Raw genomic sequence first — 12,524 nt, forward strand, 5'->3', positions numbered from 1 at the left:
TTTATAAAAAGAGTTCCCTGCTGCCAGAGGACATAGTTTACGGTAAAAAAAAAAAAAAAAAGGTCCTGGTGGTGGTGAGATTAGCTCAGAATAAGCTTTAACAGGCTGAAAGTGAAAAAGGGAAAACGGGGGAGTAAATCCCTGATAAGCAGATAATTTCCTTGGTTCCTGGTTTGTACCTGCAGGGAGTCTCTCTCTCTCTCTCTCTCCTCTCAGTGAATCCTGTCAGTCAGGGCTGCAGGGGGAAAACGTGCTCTATGATAATGCAATTAAGAGCTGAAAGCACCGCTGCGGTCCGGTCGGCTGCTGCTCCCCGTTCAGACTGAAGGGCTTTTTAGCACCGAGCTAATCACAGAGGGGACAGTCCTGATTAAGGAGGAATAATCAGCCGGCGCTTCCTGCATTAGAGCGCAGAGATAAGAGTGGAGACGGGTAATCAACTCTACTCGCTCTCTCTGTTGACCTCACTGTCTCTCTAACACACACACACACACACACACACACACACACACACACACACACACACACACTCCACAGCACACACTTTCAAATCTGTTCATTTTGTGAAATTGTCCTAAGCAGATTAGCGTCTGGAGATCTCCTGGTTTCTGCGGTTTAAATCTGAGCGAAGCTGAAGTTCTGGTGATGGGTTTCGATAGCCGGGTTCCCCCTGTTCAGATCCATTAAAGGATAAGTCTGCCAATTTTCTATATTGTTAAGAAATCTCATGTTTGGATCTGCTGCAGCTATAATAAAGTTCATCCTGTAACTAGAATAAGAAGTGAGTGAGGTTGTTGTGAGGTTAATGTATTGTGTGTTTCAGAGTGAAGAGTCTCCTGATCAGCTGATCATCTCACGTCAGTCTCTCAATCTGAATCTGGAGCTTCAGGTATTTGGGTCGAGCCAGATACGAGCTCACACAGATACAGATTTAATCAACGTTTCATGATGCTGCTCATCTTATTTTCAGGTTCTGAGCGTGAATAAAGGCTGCAACTAAAAACTGTCCAGTTTCTGCAAACAACAGCTGATTAAACATCTCTGAGATGTGGTTATTTAAGCCTTTAGTTGAAATAAATTTACTTAAATGACCACACAGTCGTCCAAAACTTCACCAACAGGTTCAATCAACAATGAACTGAATATCCACAACCTGACAGATTATTAAAAGAGTTCCTTTAAGGGTTTGGTGCTTCATATTCTGCATGAATAACCATCTAAAAACACAGCTGTTTGTGACCTGCTGGGTTTACAGTTAAACTTTGATCATGACTGGACAGGATCCTGAGCTCTGGCGCCTGATGTCTGGATACAGATATTAATATTATCTACATGACTAAGCAGTTAACGTTAGTCATAAAGTGCAAACGGAAACCGTCTCCTTAACAACAGTGACTAAGCACCTTAAACTCAAGACTTTAAACTTCAGGATCTGTCTCGTCTCTCCTCAGTGGTTTTTTTTTTTTATCACCTTCAGGATTGTTTGTTTGGTGTCAAAACTCAGAGAAACTGTCTGATCTTCATCATCTGCCCTCCAGAGATGATGATGATGATGATGTTTATCATGTTTCAGCATCTTCTGCTTTCACTCATCGCTTCATGACTCTCATCTAAAAAGGTCCGTCAGCTTCTGCAGCAGCTTCTGGAAAAATACTCTGCATGATCGGCCAAGAGACACATAATGAAAACTGCAAACAGGAAGCTGCACCATCGTTGATATTAAACCAAATTATGAGTTTAAAATGTTAGAACACAATGAAGAGAATAAAATCTAATTACAAGTAGAAAAGAGTAGAAGAGACAGCAGGAGATAATAACTGATCAACTAATGTTTCCTACAAACTCCATCACAGTGGAAGCAAGAGACGTACAAAAGATCCAAACCGGTCATACCAGTCCTTCATACTGGTCCCAATATGATACCAGAACAATACATTCTGAAGAGGGAAGTGTGTTTCTCCAACTGTAGATTCTCATTTTAATGTTTTCTTTTAAAGGTGAACTCGCCTTTCATCTGCTGGAGGCTACATTAGCCGCTACAAGCATCACACGCCAACAATCTCTGGCTGAACTGTCAGCAGATGAGTTGCATTGTGGGTAATGTAGGCGCCGGGTTTTGACAAGGAAAAAGAATTTGACTCAGTTAGGTGGATGGTTATAAATACTACGATACTCATGAGTTCAGCCGCTGTTGCCATGGAGACGAGGTCAGTCAGAGACGTAAGAAAGTTTTGAGAACAAAACATCTCTTAAGTTGTTTAATTCTTCCAAAACTTCCCCAGAATCAGATTTAAACTGCTGAATATTTTATCAGATTTCTACAAAGTGTAATATTAAGCTTTCTGTGATTGAATGTTTCTGACTGAAATGCATCCTGGGAGTCATAGTTGACTTCTCTATTTCTGCTTTTTTGGTTCTTTAGAACCAGATATTTTCTAACACAGTTGTTCATCTTTTGTACTGATGATTCAGAAGAGTTTCATCCAAAACTTGAGGAGAAATAAACCGACTTTTCTCCAAAAACGTTTGTTATTTCACAAAATAACACTTCACTTCTTAAAAACAGGGATGCACAATATTGGATTTTTTGCCGATATCCAATATTTCCAACTCATTATGGCCGATGCATAGCTGGCTGAGGAGACTATTATGCATGCAATCATGGATTATGCTAAGTATGATCAAGAAAGACAATATATGAAGGAAGAACTGAGGAAGACTGGAGTTCAGGAGCTCAGCATTAAAACTTTAATGAACCTGCCAAGTGGGAGCAGCAGTAGAGTTTTCATTGAGTTTATTAGACAGACAGGATTAATGTGTAGGATTTAATCTCTGGTCCACACTCCGGAGCAGAAGGTGGCGGTAATGCACCTAATACGCTGGTTGACAACCGCCGTTATAAACCAAAAAGAAGTTTTTCTTTTTTCAAACAGAGTGGTACATCCTGTCAGCGGAGGTGTTTCCTATCACAGCAGTTTCTCGACGGACTGTTTCACCCTGACGGTCCCGGTGTTTCCTCCGTAGGCTGTACTTCACTCAGCTGCCCGTCAGACCCGCTGCTTCTTCTCACTTTAACCTGAATAACAAACCAGGGCTCGATGCTCTAGTTGTATCCTCATAGAGAGCCGAAGCTAACGTTAGCTTAGAGGCTAGCAGAGGCTAGCTGGCTGTGCTTCCCTCCGGCCATGCTGCGGCTAACGCTCCGCTAACCTCTCAGCTAACGTTAGCCCCGGCTCTCCATGTGGATCCAACCGGAGCACCGAGCCCCGGTTTATTATTCAGGTTAAAGTGGGCGGAAACACCGGGACCGTCGGGGTGAAACAGTCTGTGGAGGGAAGCGCAGTCAGGCGGCGGAGGAGAAGGCGACATATCGGCCTCTCGTAATCAGCAGAATTCGCCAATGCTGATATTTCATTTTAGAGCTTTTATCAGCCGATACCGATGACGTGATGATAATATCTTGCATCTTTACTCAAAAACGCACATGAATGTTATCAAAAGTAAAATAAAGTCTTAAATGCAGAAAATTATAATTTTTTATCAGAAAATATCTGAACTTAAATAAGTGAAGAAGAATCTCTACTCTTTAGTTTCTGATACTCGATGCTTTGGAAACATTTCAGTCAATACTCGACCAGTACTGAGGTTCAATAGCATCTCATCAATACGGCCTCCACCGTGTGATGAAATATGAACCACGATACATATTTCATCACACAGATTCACAAGTCAAATAGAGCTGATCCTTCTCTCTCACCGTCCGACATTTCTTTCCTCTTTGAACATTTCGTGTCGTCAGTTGCTTTTTTTTTTCCTTTTTCTTCTGACAGGAAGTAGAGTGTGTGTGTGTGTGTGTGTGTGTGTGTGTGTGTGTGTGTGTGTGTGTGTGTCAGGTCGACTGTAAGGTTCGCTCCACCTGTTCGCTTCTGTGTTTTAATTTGATTCCTTTAGGTCACAGAAACACGCTCTCACGTAATCTGCTGCACCGTCGTCGTCGGCGCGTCGGCCTGCTCTGTGAGGTCGACGGTATTTCTTTGTGATTTATCGGAGTAAGCTGAGGTGGGATTAGTGGGTTTGTGACCGGGGTCGACCTCTTCATTTCATTTCCCTGCAGTCGCACAGATACAGGCAGGAATTCACAATGATACTCTGTTCTCTCTCTCTCTCTCTCTCTCTCTCTCTCTCTCTCTCTCTCTGTCTTTGTCTCTTTGTCTCTTTCTCACAGATGAAATGGGACCATATTCCATATTTTACGTTGCTGTTATTACTGGAGTGGCAGAGAACAGAGGATGTGTTATTTTTAAACATATTATTGTCTTGAAAACAGCAAATATACAGTTATATAGAGCACAGTGTAAGAATACTGAATGATGATACTTTTAAATAGAGCTGTGTGGTTTATAATAATAATAATAATAATCAAATACAATGAAATATCATTTGGAGAAAGCCTATAGATGCCTGATTAAGAATAAATAACTATAAAAAATATAGACATGATACATGTATAAGATACAACAAATATAAAATAGATAAGAACGAAATACTGTACATACTAGAGGTGTGCCTGAATACAAATACATTATTTGGCAAAGCACAAATAATATATTTTTTTCATCGTCTATGATCTGGGAGACTCCAGTTCAAGACCCCGGTGTGGGGACCTCCTCCTTCATAAGATAGTTTTTTGCTGCCTCAACAAATACAGATACAAATACAAATACTGGGCTTTCTGCACATCCCTAGTACATACACAGAATAAAAAAGTAAAATGGATCTAGTAATGCAGCAGTTTGGAGAAATATTATTGCACAGAACAGATTATATTTAAGGGGGGGGGGGGGGGGGGGGGGGGGAGTGAAATAAATTAATGTTCATGCTCTTTTATTGAAAATCACTGGGAGGATGGTCTATATATAGAGTCACAGGATTGTAGAATAATCTTCCAGATTCTATGTGAAACATGAATTTTAAGGCTTTAAGAGGCTTAAAGTGAAGTCAAACTTTCACATCATGATGTAAAAGTAACAGTTGAATAAAACAGCGTTATTGTTACTGACTGTTTTTATGTTGACGACTCTTAATTGATAAAAAAAAATGATGTAATCACTGATCTGTTGGCCTGATCATTAGAACAGCAGTTTATAGGCTGATGCTAATTAATATTTGATCTATACTTTAATAATATATACTACACTATAAATACTTGCACTACTTACTGCATCTTATCAATGTATCTTAGTCAGCGCAGCACTATGAAAGTACAATCTGATTTCTCATTTCCATATTATTTTTAAAAACTATTTTAAGTGTAAAACATTGTTTCAATCTCCAAATCTTTATACAAGGTTCTGACTGTTGTCATCAATATTTATCTCCAAGGTCCACACGTCCCTGACTCTCTTATAAAGAACAATGATGTGATGCTGCAACCAAAATATTTGAATGTTTTGACTGAATCACTGAACGTCTCATAGTTGGATACTTGGTCTGCTGCCAGACTGATACAATAGAGGCCAATAGAATCTGTATTTGTGTTGTGAAACAACTTAATAACAAGTCTAATTTTCATTGAAACTACTTTCTATCAAAGAAATAGTCCAAATAAAAATAGTCTCATGTGGAGAAGCTGCACCGTCCGTGATGTCAAACCTAATTACAGAAGTTAAAAAATCTAATTTAAATCAGAAGACGAGTAGTGAGACTAAATTACTGTTACATACAATATTTCCTACAAATCCTGACACTTCACACGCCGGCTGACACGGGCGTGTGAAGTGTCAACGCTTTCAAAGTTAGCGGTTAGTTTGCTCGTTAGCGAACGTCACGTTAAAAAAAAAAAGACAAAACACATCTCAAATAATTTACATGAACAACTTCATTTTTATTTGTATCTGTTATCTTAGAGGCAAGAAATAATAAAAAAAAGAAGAAGAATGCAAGAGACTAAAATGAATCATCTTGTTTTTCATTTTTCATTCCAGCAAATCACTACAGACTGAATCTCATCCTCCTGCTATTTGTTGTTTTGGAGGAAACATTAAGTGTTTGAAATATACATAAAGTATATAGACGGACGGAGGAGGAGCGCCGCAGAGGCACAGAGGCGTCTATCTATGAAACTCCTGCAACAACAGAGACTAAAGCAGTGATTAATTATCATTTAAAAAAAAAACTCAGCAGCAAATGTAGTTTTCAGGGGAACTACTTTCTGCCAAAGTCAAAATGAGTCCAATTTATTGTGATTTTTCAATGAGCATCACAAGCAGCAATAAACTGACCTTTGAGGGAGCTGCAGCGAGGTATCACTACTGGAGACGCAGCAAAACATTTGACATTGATAAATATTTTCATCAATACTGGACGTTACATATAGGAGATAATTCACTTCCTGTGTCCACTATGTGGTGCTAGAAAACAGGCACATGATGTTGCTGCATATCAGATGTAAGACACTTTAAATTTCATGTAAATCAAAGGAAGTTTGTAACTCGATGCTTCCTGTTGCCAGTAGGTGGCGCTACGACTCCGACTCAACATGTAGAAATCCTCGAGTTATGACAGCTTCCTGTTTCACGGTAAAACACGCCGTTGTCTGCCTCACCATGGCAACGCTGTTCACAGTTTAAACATCGTTAAGGTCTGTTATTATAGAGCAGATGTGACGTACTTATCGAAATACTTACTGGTTCAAACATGGGTGCAAAGTTTTGTGAGTGTTTGTGCATCATAAAGGCCTCAAACATGTGTCTGCAAAATGAAAATCAAAGCACAAAAAATCCAACATGGCTGACTTCCTGTCGGGTTAAAAATGTTTTTTTTTAAATGTATTATGTCCAGAATGATGAAAGCAATGGTTCCACCAAATTTCATGAACATCAAAGCAACTTTATCCCAACATGGCCCTGCGTTTGGGGGCCAGTTCTGACAGATATGTCGATTTTTGTGAGTTTTCAAGCATCCCAACCCTCTCAAAAATGCAACAGTGTGGGAGAATAATAATAATAATCTCTGCAGCTCCTCACACTTTCATTACCAGGGACCGTCGGGCCTCTGCTGCTGCTCATGCTCCTGTGCCCTAAATATCTTAAAACCTGGACAAATAAAACTCAAACTAGCGGAGACGTGTCTGCAAGACATCAGGATGCACATCAATAAAAAAAGCAAAGCAGCAGCAGCTCCTCAGCACACTGAAGCAGACAGGTGTAAAGATGCCTTGTAATATCGTCTCAAAGGCAAACGGATAAATAAAAGTCAGCGGCTGCATGAGAGATATGAAAAAAAAAAGAAGCTTTGATGAATCAACAGAGAGAGAAACCGAGACGAGAAGAGAAACACAAAGTCAAACAGAGGAGGATTTAATCTGCACTACAAACGCCGTGCTGACTGAGAGAGGAAGACACGCCGCCGGAATATACCGCAGCAGCCGCCGCCGCACACTCCTCCAACACACACTGATAAATAAGTTTCATCCAGTCCTCCTACACCTCTCAAACACTTTCTCTTCCTCCTCTCAAATCCTGCAGCTTTAATAAATCAAAAAAGCTTAAAGACAAACATAAACGCTGTTTCACACGAGCCAAAAGAAAAGTGACCTTTGCCCAGGTCGTCCTACCTGGATACGTGCTTTCAGTGTGATCTAAACATGTGGAGTCCAAGTTCAGCTTCCTCATCCCCTCCTTCCTCTAATCCTCCTCTTTCTTTCTCTCTCACACACACACAAGCTCTCCAACAATAAACTCCACGGCTCTTTTCTTTCTGTCTCTGAAGACTTTTTGTCCCAATTCTTCAACCTCCGTCGCTGCTTCATGCCCTCCTTTCCTTCCCTTTCCTTTCCCTTTCCCTCTGCTTGCTCTCCTCCCACTGCTCTTCCTCCTCCTCCTCCTCCTCGTGCACAAACACACCATAAATCGCCTCCACCTTCCTCTGAGGGGAAAGGCTCTGATTTCAGCCCCCCCTCCTCCCTCTCCTCTCTCCGGGCTTCTACTGAAACGCTCCGTCAGGCAGATGGGAGGAGAAAGGTGGAAAGAGGAGAAATAAAAGGGAGAAAAGGAGCGGTGTCACCTTACATACTGTCAGAAAGAAAAGAGAGGAGCTTTGTGTGGGGTTTTTCTTTAGCTGTGGAATGTAAAAGACCAGTAAAGAGAAGAGAGTGGAGCTTCAGTTGTGCAGCAGAGCTACAAAAACACTTTCATCCAATGAAACATCACCTGCGAGTGACCAACAACGTAAAGACAAATAGTTTTGGACTAAATTCTTTTATCTTATTCTGGCTGCAACTCGTTCAAAACTCAGCAGGAAGAATTTTAACCAAAACTAGGAAGATAATACACCAGTATTAACATCATTAAACTGGATATCTGTGATGTTGAGGATACATTTTAAAAGTTTTTTAAGCCCAAAAAGCTCCAGCACCTTCATATCTGTCAGATTGTTTGTTGGATTATGTTGCAAACTGTTCGCTTAGGTCGCTTATAGAGGTGTGCCTGAATACAAATATGTTATTCGGCAAAGCACAAATAGTGGGGTTTTTATGAATATTTGTTTCATAGAATTATTTGTTTTCAGGAAGAAAAAAAAATTCGAATACCAGAGTGCAGGTCGGTTACATCACTATCTCAGTGTCTCTCCTCTGCTCCGCTGTGACGTCTATCAGCAGGTCTTAATGAGGGGAGTCACATCCACCTGCTACATGACGCACATTTCCTTATTTGGACATTAGTCCCGCAGTTGGAGGTGTTCCCCAGAGATAAAGATGAGCTACTGATGCACGCAAAGTTCATTGAAGTTCTTCTACATGTTACACGCTGTGTTGTCTCTGTGTTATGGGTGTATAAATAGGTAGAGGTCTGTCTGCAATGAGCTGATGAGTAAAGTTTTAGTTCAGTAGTCAGCGCAGTCGTCTATGATCTAGGAGACTCCAGTTAGAGACCCGGTGTGGGGACCTCCTCCATAAGGTAGTTTATTGTAACACTTTAATTTTCTAAAATTAAAAGCGTAATGAAAACAAAAACAGGATTTTTAAGCCTCTTGCCGCTTTTATTCAAATACAAATACAAATAATTTTGCTGCCTCAACAAATACAGATACTGGACTCTCTACACATCTCTAGTAGCTTAATGCTGCTTGTTTAATGTGCAACAAATAAAATGCAAAAAGTTATGTTGAGGCAGCTTTTTGGAACAAACTCCAACCACATATAAGACGACATCCTCTGTCAAGAAGCAGCTCAAAACTTATTTTTATAATCTTGCTTTTAATTAACCTTTTACTCGCTTTTTACTGTTATCAGCTGTTTTTACCACCAGTATGATCTTTCTCATCTCCTGATGATTTTACCTTGTTCTTGTTATTCTATTTTTAAATATGTTTTTTCTGTTTTTAATAACTTTTCTTAAAGCACTCTGACCTGTGTTTTATGATATGAAAGGTGCTATATAAATAAAGTTTATAATTATTATTATTACAGTAGTTATAGTACTGGTTTCTCAGACAGGGAAAACTGTAAATTCTCCAACAGCAAGAGAGGAAAAATATCAAACATTTGATGGTTGCAGCTTCTCAAACGTCACATGATTCTGGACTGTTGATCAGGAAAAACAAAACATTTGAGGGGTTTTTTTTTCTTTATTTGCTGACATTTTATAGACAAAAAGATCTGCAGATTAATTGATAATAAAAATAATTGTGAGCCCTACTTTATTGATCTCAGTAAGGAGAGAGAGATCCAGTGTTGACCTGCTGTCTTTATAAATTCAGTCTATTTCCACATCACTAATCCCATCAGTGAGCTACGGCAGGAGTCATATCAGCTCTTCTTCTTTGTCTTTTTTCCCCTGAATAACGTGAAAGTAAAAGTCTTGCAGCTTCCCTTTAATTGTGTGCTTTAATTTAAAGAAATATCAGGAAGTGTTAACTTAACAATCGATCGGGAGAACAGCAAAGAAGAAACAAGTTGAGTTCATAAGTTCATGTTTCTGTTAAATGTACATTATACTACATTTATCATGTGAGCTGTTGCCATGGTTTCCCTGTTTTAATAGAGACCTGCCTTTATTTGTTCCTGCTGGACACACCCAGCTGTATTATCTGTCTTTGAATACAAGGTTTAATGTGTAAGTTTACAGTAAGTTAACTTTCAGACTAAAGGAAAGACTTCTGCTGAATCCGTCTGAACCATCATTCTTTAAACTCCATCACTCCCAGCAACATGATTTCCAGTCGACACAGTAACTTTAGTACCTGACTCACTCTGCTCTCTGTGCCTGGAGGCATGAAGCTAAGCTCCGTATTAACAAACGAGCGCTCTAGTTACAGACTACACAGGCCGACAACCAGTCGCAGCATGCCTGAGCTAACGCAGCTCAGCTGATACATGCTTCATCATCATCATCAGCGGCGGGGAGCGGGGAGGCTTCGGAGGAGGCCGACTGCACCGACCGCCGCCGCAGCAGCAGCAGCTCTTATCTCTTCTCTGGAAACGAAGCGCACACACACTCTATCTGAAGTCATAGCCTGAGGGGGAAACTCTACACTGCCGCACGAGCAACGCCAGGAACGTCTGTAATCACCTTCTGTAATGTAAACTGTGTGCGGAGCTCCGGGGCCCCAGTTCTACCTGACTGGAGATGATTCCAGGTTATTTCAGTGATGGACGTAGATCACACCCTCGATTAACTCTCTCACTGCAAGTACAGAGAGAGTACACCCCCCCCCCCCCCCCCCCCCCCCCCCCCCTACTCTCTCTCTCTTTAAACCAGCTTCTTTTCCATTAGCCTCCATCAGATACAGTCTCTCATCACTCCTTCTGCAAAGCTGGAACATGATAGCTGAGGTAATTATCTGCTGCTACACTTTTACACTTTTACAGGAAAAAGTTTGTGACAATTTATATTTTATAAAACAAATCCTATGAGAAGGAAAACCAACAGAGACAAGTTGATCCTGATAACGTCCAAAAACCTTTTAAAATCATCCTGCTGACAGAAATACTCAGAGTACGTAACGTGGATTCATCCGCTGCTGAAAATAGTCCCCAACAAATACACACTCTTTCCTCCGTAACGCTTTGCTAAAACTACAGCGAGCAGCCGTTTTAGGAAATTACTGAGTGTTTTTTAAACATGAAACTATGTATTTGTGATCCGTTTTTAAAGATCTTCAGTAGGAAACAACGAGCTCGGAGCTGACAGACACAGACAGTGACGGACAAACAACAAATAAATCTAGAATAACACCACTCTTCTTCTTCTTCTTCTTCTTTTTCTTTAAAGAACTGGTTTTGCATATTTTAGCTCATGTAGTTACAACAAATCACACATCGCCTGTTTCAAATCACATGAACTGTTTTGTAAACGATGCCGATGCTACAAACTCTGAATGTATTTGTGGTCTTTCTGCTGCAGACAGACTTTAGTCCTTATAATAAAAAAAGACTTTTCAATGTCTAAACTAAAACTGCATCAACACACAGTGATGATGTCATATTGGCAACATAATACTGACTTGATGTTCACTATGATGTGATGATACACAACTAAACCAAAATCAAGTCTGTGAATGTATTTTATACTGAAAGGAAACAAATAGTTTCCTGCAATGACAGAAGAATCACTAAAGAAACAAAGTGCACAAACTCAACTAAACCAGTACAGCAGCTCCTGAAAGTTTATAGTTAAGAAGCTTAAACTTGTAAAAACAGAAGCTTGTAAAGTCCTTTAACAAAGATGAAACAATAACACAACGTCCCACGAGGCTCAGCGTTCACCAACAGTTAACAAAATAATCTCTCTCGTATGTTTCACTTTTGTTTTATATCCAGGAGAGAAATAAAGAGACAGAAGCTCTGCGGTGTGAAACATTATTTCTCCTCTGAGACGAAAACAGGTTTTAACAACTGAGGTCAGCAGGTCAGCAGCACTTTCAGCAATTTACTGCCAGAAGAACAACATCTTTTTTTTTTTATTGCCTGCCGTCCTCCGGCTGTGAGAGTATCAGGTGACCGTCCTTCAGACGACTTGACAACTTAACACCAACACTTCCCTCCTTGTTACGGGGTCAGAGGTCAAGTTTACTGGTCCACAGTGGGGGGAGGGGGGGGGGGGGGGGGGGGTGGGAGGTGAAAGGATGGTGGCTTGAGTGGAAAACACAAACAGTCTGGAGGAGGAGGAAGAGGAGGAGGAGGTGGTGGACAGTGGAGGGTAAGGGGTGAGGAGTTGGGTTTCCTCCTTGCACCTGCTGCTCCTCCTCCTCCTCCTCCTCCTCCTCCTCCTCCTCCTCCTCCGTCTGCCTTCCAGGGAAGTCTGAACTCTTATCTCCTTCCTCAGTACGACACTCCCTCCTGCTAAAAATGAACCGTCCAGCTCGAGTTTCAGCACATAGACTGAGCCGAGCCGACTCCCATCTTCATCTGCTTCTAAAGTCAAAGGCCAATTTATGTCTATTTTATCTCCAACTTGATTAAAAAAAGCTTCAATAAAAGTGAGAATATTTACCTGACCATCACTTTTATACCAGACATACAG

The 12,524-nt window shown here is 40.7% G+C and overlaps 1 protein-coding gene across 2 annotated transcripts in view; it reads right to left on the reverse strand.

The window, feature by feature from the left end:
* large2 (LARGE xylosyl- and glucuronyltransferase 2) overlaps positions 1-12,524 on the reverse strand; it is a 58,608-nt gene that overhangs the window by 31,363 nt on the left and 14,721 nt on the right. The window contains exon 1 of one of the 2 annotated variants that reach the window (XM_044358682.1): positions 7,616-7,839. The exons of the other annotated variant lie outside the window; for it this stretch is intronic. The gene's annotated coding sequence lies outside the window, so the exon portion shown is untranslated. Of the gene's footprint in view, positions 1-7,615; positions 7,840-12,524 lie in introns of those variants that run through there. 2 annotated transcript variants of the gene reach the window in all.

This window comes from Thunnus albacares, chromosome 1 (assembly GCF_914725855.1).
Source record: "Thunnus albacares chromosome 1, fThuAlb1.1, whole genome shotgun sequence".
Lineage (NCBI taxonomy): Eukaryota > Metazoa > Chordata > Actinopteri > Scombriformes > Scombridae > Thunnus > Thunnus albacares.